This window comes from Gopherus evgoodei, chromosome 4 (genome assembly GCF_007399415.2).
Source record: "Gopherus evgoodei ecotype Sinaloan lineage chromosome 4, rGopEvg1_v1.p, whole genome shotgun sequence".
NCBI classification, from domain to species: domain Eukaryota; kingdom Metazoa; phylum Chordata; order Testudines; family Testudinidae; genus Gopherus; species Gopherus evgoodei.
In genome coordinates this window covers 70,019,680-70,028,998 of record NC_044325.1, presented here as the reverse complement: position 1 = coordinate 70,028,998, position 9,319 = coordinate 70,019,680, and positions in this window count along the sequence as shown.

The window sequence follows — 9,319 nt, the reverse complement described above, 5'->3', positions numbered from 1 at the left end:
GGACTCCGCTCTAGTCGAAGCTAGACGGTGTTGCTGCGCGGCACAGGGTCATTTTTCCTTCCCAGCAGCCCCAGGCTTCCTGCAAGGGGCAGGTGCACCAAGCCAGGGGCTAGTTGGCATCACATGAAGCAATTCCCCTGGTTAATAAGGCCTGGGCCATGGGCATACAGGACTCCTGGGGCAGCAGAGGATGCTCTGAGCGTTGTCACCCCCGAGCATTCATGAATCAGGATCCAAAACGAATCACAGATTGGCTCACAAATCACAAGGTTTTCCAAAATTAACAAAATGAGGTTCTTACTGTTTGCCTGCTGCTGCTGGTTTTCTTGTATGTAGTCCTCAGGGGTCATGTTTGCAAGCTCACCACCACCAACACACAGGGTAGAAACATCCTTTTTCCAAAACACAAAGCTTGGATTCTGACATAACAGCATGATTCCCAGAACTGGGGCTTTAAGAAAAACACTATGCATCACAACACTTAGGATAAAATGGTGAGAACTGACAACATTGTGATGGCCAGTGCAAGCTGGTATCTGTCGCCTTTGTGGGCCACCTCTCCATTTTAAAGATGAAGGTGGCTACAGATACATTGTAGGTTCCTTTGGGCCACAAACAGGGTAGCGACCTGTACTTCAAGAATATAAAATATGACCCCATGAAAAGGGAAAGATAAAGCTAGTTTTCAAGGGAGAGCTGTCGCTGCTTAGCCAGTTCGTCCCCATTCTGTATGTATGTAAATAATTGTTCCTTTCTAATTGCAGTAGTTTTCATTTGTCCTTACTGCATTTCATCTTACTGATGTAAGCAGAGTCAGGATGAGCTCTACCCTGACATCTGGAGGTGAATTATGGTGAGTGTGCAAAAGAATTTCAGAGGCTGATTGTGTTTGCATACGCACACCCATGCCACCTTATCATAACCTTAGTCCCAGATTTGGACCTTAGCATCCAAAATATGGGGGTTAGCATGAAAACCTCCAAGCTTAGTCACCAGCTTGGACCTGGTACCTGCTGCCACCACCCAAAAAATTAGAGTGTTTTGGGGCACTCTGGTCCCACTGAAAAACCTTCCCTGGGGACCCCAAGACCCAAATCCCTTGAGTCTCACAACAGAGGGAAATAATCCTTTTTCCCTCCCCCACCTCCAGGTGCTCCTGGAGAGATACACAGACACAAGCTCTGTGAATCCAAACAGAGTGACTCCCCTTCTCCGTTCCCGGTCCTGGAACAAAAAGGACTTTCCTATTCCCCCAGAGGGAATGCAAAATCAGGCTAGCCAATTCAACACACACCGATCTCCCCTGATTTCTTCCTCCCACCAATTCCCTGGTGAGTACAGACTCAATTTCCCTGAAGTAAAGAAAAACTCCAACAGGTCTTAAAAGAAAGCTTTATATAAAAAAGAATGAAAAAATACATCTGGTCTCTCTGTATTAAGATGATACAATACAGGGTCAATTGCTTAAAAGAAATATGAATAAACAGCCTTATTCAAAAAGAATACAAATCAAAGCACTCCAGCACTTATATTCATGCAAATACCAAAGAAAAGAAACCATATAACTTACTATCTGATCTCTTGGTCCTTACACTTAGAAACAGAAGATTAGAAAACAGAACTACTTCTCCAAAGCTCAGAGAAAGCAGGCAGCCAGAAAACAAAGACCTCAGACACACAATTCCCTCCACCCAAAGTTGAAAAAATCCCATTTCCTGATTGGTCCTCTGGTCAGGTGCTCCAGGTGAAAGAGACATTAACCCTTAGCTATCTGTTTATGACACGCCCCCCAAATTGCAGACAGTGGGGAAGCTCACTGGCGGCGATTTCCTTCTAGAACTTGAAAATAAACAGATTAATACAACACATGCACCTTTACATATACTACTAAGTATATAACTAACAGACTTTTACATTTTAAGAACACTTTTTAACTACTGGATTCTGGGAAACTCTCACGGGAGAGAGCATCAGCTACTTTGTTAGAAGCTCCTGAAATGTGCTGAATTTCAAAATCAAAATCTTGGAGAGCCAAACTCCAACGAAGAAGTTTCTTGTTATTCCCCTTGGCAGTATGAACCCACTTTAGCGCAGCATGATCAGTTTGTAGTTGGATCCGCCGTCTCCAAACATGTGGGCGTAGCTTTTCCAGGGCGTACACAATGGCGTAGCATTCCTTTTCACTGGCTGACCAGTGACTTTCCCTCTCAGACAGTTTCTTGCTGAGAAACACGACAGGATGGAAGTTGTGATCCGTTGCTTCCTGCATGAGAACTGCTCCTATACCACGCTCAGATGCATCTGTGGTTACTAGGAATGGCTTGTCAAAGTCCGGGGCCCTGAGCACAGGGTCAGACATGAGCATGGCCTTAAGCTGGGTAAAGGCCTTTTGACACTCATCAGTCCACTTAACGGCATTTGGCTGGGTCTTTTTGGTCAGGTCGGTCAATGGGGCAGCGATTTGGCTGTAGTGTGGTACAAATCGCCTGTAGTATCCGGCCAAGCCTAAGAAGGATTGGACCTGTTTCTTTGACCTTGGGACAGGCCACTTTTGGATAGCATCCACCTTGGCCTGTAGGGGGTTTATGGCTCCTCGACCCACCTGGTGCCCCAGGTAAGTCACTCTGTTTTGGCCTATTTGACACTTTTTGGCCTTAACAGTTAGTCCTGCCTGCCTGATGCGCTCAAAGACCTTTTCCAGGTGGAGTAGGTGTTCGGGCCAGGAGTCTGAAAAAATGGCCACATCATCGAGGTAGGCAACTGCAAATTCTCCCAGTCCAGCTAGTAGACCATCTACCAGCCTCTGGAAGGTGGAGGGTGCATTTCGAAGGCCGAAAGGAAGGACATTGAATTCATACACCCCCGCATGGGTGACGAATGCTGACCTCTCCTTGGCAGGTTCATTTAGCGGTACTTGCCAGTACCCCTTGGTTAAGTCTATTGTAGAGATGAACTGGGCATGTCCCAACTTCTCCAATAGCTCATCGGTGCGTGGCATTGGATAGTTGTCCGGACGAGTTACAGCATTTAGCTTACGGTAGTCCACGCAAAAGCGTATTTCCCCATCTGGTTTGGGTACCAGAACCACTGGAGATGCCCATGCACTGGTAGATGGGCGGATTATACCCATCTGTAGCATGTTCTGGATCTCCCGTTCTATAGCAGCTTGGGCATGAGGAGACACCCGGTAGGGTGGGGTTCTGATTGGGTGAGCATTACCTGTATCAATGGAGTGGTATGCCTGTTCAGTCCATCCTGGGGTGGCTGAGAACAATGGGGCGAAGCTAGTGCACAGCTCCTTAATTTGTTGCCGCTGCAGACGTTCCAGGGTGGTTGAGAGGTTCACCTCTTCCACGCCACCGTCTTTTTTCCCGTCGTAGTAGACACCGTCAGGCCACTCAGCATCATCTCCCTGGACTGTAAACTGACAAACCTGTAAATCTCTGGAATAGAAAGGCTTGAGAGAATTAACATGGTACACTTTAGGCTTTAGTGAGGAATTGGGAAATGCTATGAGGTAGTTTACAGTTCCCAGGCGCTCTTGGACCGTGAATGACCCTTCCCATGATGCTTCCATCTTATGGGCCTGTTGCGCCTTCAAGACCATAACCTGGTCTCCTACCCTGAAAGAACGTTCTCTGGCATGTCTGTCATACCAGGCCTTTTGCTCTTTCTGAGCATCCTTTAGGTTCTCTCTAGCAAGGGCTAAAGAGTGTTGGAGGGTGCTTTGTAGGTTGCTTACAAAGTCCAGAATGTTAGTTCCTGGAGAAGGCGTAAACCCCTCCCATTGCTGCTTCACCAACTGTAATGGCCCCTTAACCTCGTGACCATACGCAAGTTCAAATGGTGAAAACCCTAAACTGGGATGTGGTACAGCCCTGTAGGCAAACAGCAACTGCTGCAACACTAGGTCCCAATTATTGGAGAATTCGTTGATGAATTTTCGTATCATGGCCCCCAAAGTTCCATTGAACCTTTCCACCAGGCCATTGGTTTGATGGTGGTATGGGGTGGCAACCAAGTGATTCACCCCATGAGTTTCCCACAGTTTTTCCATGGTCCCTGCCAGGAAATTAGACCCTGAATCTGTAAGGATGTCAGAGGGCCAACCTACCCTGGCAAAGATGTCTGTTAGGGCCAGGCACACAGTGTTAGCCCTGGTGTTGCCTAGAGCTACTGCTTCTGGCCATCGGGTAGCAAAGTCCACTAAAGTCAGTACGTACTGCTTTCCTCTGGGCGTCTTTTTTGGGAAAGGGCCCAGAATATCCACAGCTACTCACTGAAATGGGACCTCAATTATGGGGAGTGGCTGGAGAGGGGCCTTGACCTGGTCTTGAGGCTTACCCACTCTTTGGCATACCTCACAAGACCAGACATACTTGGCAACATCCTTGCCCATCCCCTCCCAGTGGAAGGACTTCCCCAACCGGTCCTTGGTTCTGTTCACCCCAGCATGGCCACTGGGATGATCATGGGCTAAGCTTAAGAGCTTCCCCCGGTACTTAGTTGGAACCACCAACTGTTTTTGCGGCTGCCATTCTTCCCGATGTCCACCAGAAAGAATTTCCTTGTATAAAAGTCCTTGGTCTATAACAAACCGGGATCGATTAGAAGAGCTGAGAGGCGGTGGGGTGCTCCGGGCCGCCGCCCACGCTTTCTGAAGGCTGTCATCTGCTTCTTGCTCAGTCTGGAACTGTTCCCTTGAGGCTGGGGTCACCAGTTCTTCCTCAGACTGTGGACTTGGGCTTGGTCCCTCTGGAAGCGATGTAGGTGATGGGGTTGTTTCCGTTGCTGGTGAACCGCTCTCCGCTGGTGCACCTGAGGGTATTTCAGGCTCTGGCTGAGCCTTTTGGGTATGGCTGTCTTTTGCTTCGGCCAGTTCTGGCTTGCTGGCGCCCTCTGGCGTTGCGGTTGAAGATGTGGTTGCACTTGCTGGTGCTGGTTGCTGTTCCAGTTCCGGGCCTGGGACTGGAGATGCGGTGCCTGTTTCAGTGGTAGGCATGGAATCCGGGTCCACTACCTCTGTCTGGTTCTCTGGTAACACAGACGGGGCCTCTGTGGACGGCTCAGGAACAGGAATGGGTCTGGAAGCTTGCCTGGTTTGGCTACGTGTAACCATTCCCACTCTCTTGGCCCGCCTCACCTGGTTGGCCAAGTCTTCCCCCAGTAGCATGGGGATAGGATAATTGTCATAGACTGCAAAAGTCCACATTCCTGACCAGCCTTTGTACTGGACAGGCAGTTGAGCTGTAGGCAAGTCTACAGCTTGTGACATGAAGGGGTAAATTGTAACTTTGGCCTTTGGGTTGATGAATTTGGGGTCAACGAAGGATTGGTGGATAGCTGACACTTGTGCCCCCGTGTCTCTCCACGCAGTAACCTTCTTTCCGCCCACTCTCAAATTTTCCCTTTGCTCCAAGGGTATTTGAGAGGCATCCGGGCCTGGGGATCTTTGGTGTGATGGTGGTGTAATGAATTGCACTCGCATGGTGTTCTTGGGACAGTTGGCCTTGATATGTCCCAGTTCATTACACTTAAAGCATCTTCCATCTGATGGGTCACTGGGCCGAGGTGAGTTACTGGAGACTGGTGAGGTGGAAGGGTAGGGTATCTGTGGCTTTACTTGGGTGGTATGTGGGGTCTTTGGCAGTCCTCGGTTGTAGGGTTTATGGTCTGTGTGCCCCCTGTGGTAATCGTTCCCCTTGACAGTAGCTTTCTTGCTTTCTGCCAGTTCCATCCATTTGGCTCCAATCTCCCCCGCCTCAGCGATATCTTTGGGATTTCCATCTTGTATGTACCGTGTGATGTCTTCAGGAACACCATCTAAGAACTGCTCCATTTGTATGAGGAGGTTCAGTTCTTCCAAGGTTTGAATGTTGTTTCCTGTTATCCAGGCCTCATAGTTTTTTGCAATGTAGTAGGCGTGTTTGGGAAATGACACCTCTGGTTTCCACTTTTGGGTTCTGAAACGCCGACGGGCATGATCTGGGGTTATCCCCATTCTGTATCTGGCCTTGGTTTGAAAAAGTTTATAGTCATTCATTTGCTGCTTAGGCATTTCAGCTGCCACCTCTGCTAAAGGTCCACTTAGTTGTGGCCTTAATTCTACCATGTACTGGTCTTCGGGGATGCTGTACCCAAGACAGGCTCTTTCAACATTTTCCAAGAAGGCCTCGGTGTCATCACCTGCCTTGTAGGTGGGAAATTTCCTGTGCTGTGGAGCAATAATGGGCGATGGGTTGTTAGGATTGGCTGGAGTGTGTTGCTTAGCCTTTTCTAATTCCATGGCCTGTTGGTGGGCTTCCCTCTGGAGTTCTATCTGTCTTCTGTGGGCTGCCTCTTCTTCTTCGTGCTTCCTTCTGTGGGCCAACTCTTCTTCTGCTTGTTTCCTTCGGTGGGCCAACTCTTCTTCTGCTAGTTTTCTTTTGTGTGCTGCCTCTTTGATTTGTTCTTCTCTTTCTTTCATCTCCATTTGTCGCCTGTGTTCAGCTTCTTTGAATTGCTCTTCGGCCTTAATTTTTGCCTTAGAAGTCATGATTCCTGTTTTCTTGTGTTGGGGTGCCCTCCGGTGTTTATCCTCTGAACTGCAGGTTCTCTGTTGCCTCCTGACGTCTGCCTAGCAACAGTGCCTTTAGCTAATCTTCAATGTCAAGTAAACCTGAAAAAACACTTTATTTGCATTTATATAGTGCTGGTATGACTCTCAATGGGAGTGCTATTGTGTGACAAAAGACCCTTAACAGTCTGGTAAATGGCTTCTTGCTTAACATGCAAGCCACAAACTGCCAGAGAGAGCAGAAAAAAAAATTCTCTCTGGTTCCCTTTTAAAACCAACTGTTTCTCTCTGCTAAAAAGCCCTTAGCAGAGAAAAGAAAAATATAATATTCCTACTGGCTTCTGGATTCTGTCTATATCCCACCCGCTGCCACCATATCATAACCTTAGTCCCAGATTTGGACCTTAGCATCCAAAATATGGGGGTTAGCATGAAAACCTCCAAGCTTAGTCACCAGCTTGGACCTGGTACCTGCTGCCACCACCCAAAAAATTAGAGTGTTTTGGGGCACTCTGGTCCCACTGAAAAACCTTCCCTGGGGACCCCAAGACCCAAATCCCTTGAGTCTCACAACAGAGGGAAATAATCCTTTTTCCCTCCCCCACCTCCAGGTGCTCCTGGAGAGATACACAGACACAAGCTCTGTGAATCCAAACAGAGTGACTCCCCCTCTCCGTTCCCGGTCCTGGAACAAAAAGGACTTTCCTATTCCCCCAGAGGGAATGCAAAATCAGGCTAGCCAATTCAACACACACCGATCTCCCCTGATTTCTTCCTCCCACCAATTCCCTGGTGAGTACAGACTCAATTTCCCTGAAGTAAAGAAAAACTCCAACAGGTCTTAAAAGAAAGCTTTATATAAAAAAGAATGAAAAAATACATCTGGTCTCTCTGTATTAAGATGATACAATACAGGGTCAATTGCTTAAAAGAAATATGAATAAACAGCCTTATTCAAAAAGAATACAAATCAAAGCACTCCAGCACTTATATTCATGCAAATACCAAAGAAAAGAAACCATATAACTTACTATCTGATCTCTTGGTCCTTACACTTAGAAACAGAAGATTAGAAAACAGAACTACTTCTCCAAAGCTCAGAGAAAGCAGGCAGCCAGAAAACAAAGACCTCAGACACACAATTCCCTCCACCCAAAGTTGAAAAAATCCGGTTTCCTGATTGGTCCTCTGGTCAGGTGCTCCAGGTGAAAGAGACATTAACCCTTAGCTATCTGTTTATGACACACCTAGCATAGCCCACAGCAGCCTAAAATGGTTACTTTCACAGCTGTGGGATCCCCAATTTCTTTGTTATTGGGGCAGGAGGAATAAAGTGTTGTCACCCTGATTAAGTAAATGAGGAACTATGAAACTGTTTTATGATAAAGGGTTTCATTATCAACTAAATAGCACTTGCTAGACAAGGGACATGGGTTCCAAAACCCAGTGGGGGTGGGGAAAATAGGTATTTGTATCTGGTGATGTAAGTGCCTTGTATGAGCTAAAAGCACCAGTTCCACCTACTCTCTCTACTGTGGAATATCAGAGTTAATTTTTGATTCTTTTAAGAATCTAGATACAGGTTACTGAGCTGAACTCACTTTGGGCTAAGGGTGCACTAGCACTGGGGCTCCCCTACTGTGAGCTGAAATCACTAAAGAGCTAGAATTGCTGAGCTGGGAGCACTGAGTACTGTGCTAACTAGTGGGGGAGCCTGAAACTATACTGCGGAGCAGAGCAGCTGGCAAAGTGGAGTGGAGCAGTTTGTGGTGCCACAGAGTGAGTGGAGCCAAGCAGCTTGTGGGGCCTGCTGGAGTGAATCACGGGACAGCTGGTGGAGCGGAACATCTGTGGGACAGGTGGAGTGGCCCATGGAGCGAGCGGAGCTGAGCAGTTTGCGGGGACGGCTGGAGCAGATCACCGGATGGCGGGTGGAGCAGAGCAGCTGGCGGAGCGGAGCAGTTTGTGAGGACAGCTGGAGGAGCAGAGTGGAGTGGCTGGTAGAGCGGAGCAGTTCGTGGAGAAGGTGGAAGCAGAACCCCACGGAGAGGCAGGGCAGTTGGCCCTGGACCACGTAAGGTGCCCCTTTCTACCCAGGCTGAGGGGAGGGACCTCTGCAGATAGACTCCTGAACTCTGGGGCTGCACTGACCCAGGACAAAGACTTTTGGATTGTGGGACTTTTGGGACTGTGGGTGATCTTTGGGTTGCTGGACTCTAGGGACATTTGGGGTATTGGACTTTGGAGTCTTCGGGTGATTTGGGAGTTGCTGGACTCAAGAGCCCAGGGAAAAGGACGCGGCCCAATTTCCTGGGGTGGGTCTTTGCTCATGGTTTGGTCTATGAACTCTAGTTGAGGTGTTTTCCCAATTTAGTGCTTGTTGTTTATCTCATGTAATTAAACCTTTTCTGCTACACTGAGACTCTGTGCTTGCGAGAGGCGAAGTATTGCCTCTTCGAGGTGCCCAGGGGTGTGTGTAAGATTTTCCCAAGTCACTGGGTGGGGGCTCAAGCTGGTTTTGCATTACGTTGTAGGGAAGGGACCCCTATGTATTGAACCCGGCCCTTGCTGCTATCAATTCGGCCTGGCAGAAGGGTTACACTGATTTGAAGACCAATTCTGCAATTTATTAAGATGATTTTGAATTCTAATCCTGTGCTCCAAAGTGCTTGCAACCCCTCCCAGCATGAAGTCACCAGTACATTTTAAAAGTGTATACTCCATCACCCATATCATTAATAAAAATACAGGTATTGAATAATA